This window comes from Alexandromys fortis, unplaced genomic scaffold, assembly GCF_014885135.2.
Source record: "Alexandromys fortis isolate MF-2015 unplaced genomic scaffold, M_Fortis_MF-2015_v1.1 scaffold_309, whole genome shotgun sequence".
Taxonomy (NCBI): domain Eukaryota; kingdom Metazoa; phylum Chordata; class Mammalia; order Rodentia; family Cricetidae; genus Alexandromys; species Alexandromys fortis.
In genome coordinates, this window is record NW_026068219.1 from 468,865 (window position 1) to 470,725 (window position 1,861).

The following is a 1,861-nucleotide window of genomic DNA, read 5'->3' on the forward strand; positions in this document are numbered from 1 at the left end:
AGATTTTTTCAGCCAGTCCTAAGCAATATGCCCCAAGCAGAAATGTAGGATTAAATAATCAACTCAGAGATGTATCAAGCCAGCTTCCTTAGAAAGGGAGCTAGAAGAAAGCAAAGCTACTAAAAAAAAGAATTCAAAAATTGCTATACACATAAGCATTATCAGATGTTGGAAAAACAAAAATAGAATATTTATCATATAAATGGGTGACAAAAGTATTTAATAACAAGAATCATTTCCATTATTTTAAAGGCTAAAAATTTTGCTATTTTAATTTAAAAATAGTTCAAATGAAGTATTGATGTGGGAGTGATTTCTTATTAATAAAGAAACTGCCTAGGCCCCTTGATAGGCCCACCCTTAGGTGGGTGGAGAAAACAGAAGAGAATTCTGGGAGAAAGAAGCTTAGTGAGAGAGTCGCCATGGTTCTCCCGCTCCAGACAGACGCAGGTTAAGATCCTCCCTGGTAAGCCAGCTCGTGGGCTACACAGAATATTAGAAATGGGTTAGAACAATATGTAAGAGCTAGCCAATAAGAAGCTGGAACTAGCCGGGCCAGGCAGTGTTTGAAAGAATACAGTTTCCGTGTAATTATTTCTGGGCATAAGCTAGCCATGCGGGCGGCCGGGTGCCGGGGACGCAGCCCTGCCGCTCCTAATTCAACAAAGTATGATAATCATTATACACATAGGCAATACATATTTGCATACATGCAAACTCATATATTTAGGTACCCATGTAGATTCATGCACCCATTATTAGCTCCATCATTGTGATAATTATCTTGCGTCTTAACTTGATTAGCTCTGGAATCAACTAAGAGAAATGCTCTTAGATGTTGAAGGAGCTGCGGGCTGCATTCCTACTGCCCGGCTCCGGGCCACCTGGCTAGCTTATGCCCTGAAATAATTACACGAAAACTGTATTCTTTTAAACACTGTTTGGCCCATTAGTTCTAGCCTTTTAATGGCTAATTCTCACATCTTGCCTAACCCATATTTATTAATCTGTGTAGCACCAGTCTTATTGGGAAAGATTCAGCATGTCTGACCTGGCAGCTTGCTTCATTGCATCTGCCCTGGAAGAGGAGAGGAATGGAATCTGCTTTACTTCCTCCCAGCATTCTGTTCTTTTTTTCCTCACCTACCTATGTTCTGACCTATCAGGCCAAGCAGTTTTTTTATTAATCAACCAATGAAACAATAGATAGATAAAGACCCTTATACATCACTTAGAGGGTCTATAAGGGTATATTTAGGTTTGGTTAACTGGGGTTGTGGTGGAGGTGGGGCAGATCCCAGAGTGCCCAGAACCTTTTGGCAATGGTGGAATAGATATAAAGAAGTCTGAGGAAAAATCAAAGCTGCTTTTTCCTGTCTGTTTTCACTTCTTGCAAATAAGTGGATATATTATGTTACAGCCTCAATTGCCATTCATGACTGTCATGGAACCTATATTTTTCAACGTCCCATAGATCTCTCCAAAGATTCTTCATACCTTTAGTACTAGATCGGAACTGGTGAAGCATTAAGCCTTGCGGGCTTAAAGAGCAGGTATGGTGTTTTCAGCCTCTCTATTGCATAGATTACTCATACAGAATCATTTAAATTAATCTGATAAATCCTCTTGTTATGGAAATTCATTCTATCACATCTATTACTGGCTAATACAATCATTCTCAAATTCAGGAAACCTTTGTACCCTAAAGGTTCCTTGTTGACTGAGGTTTTCTGTCCTGCCCTGTTCTGAAGCTGTTAAGTCTCAAAGAATCACAAACAGGTCTACATTAGTTTTTTTTTTTATTGAGAAAAGAAAAAAAAAGTTTCCACCTCCTCTCAGCCTCCCATTTCCCTCCCCCTCC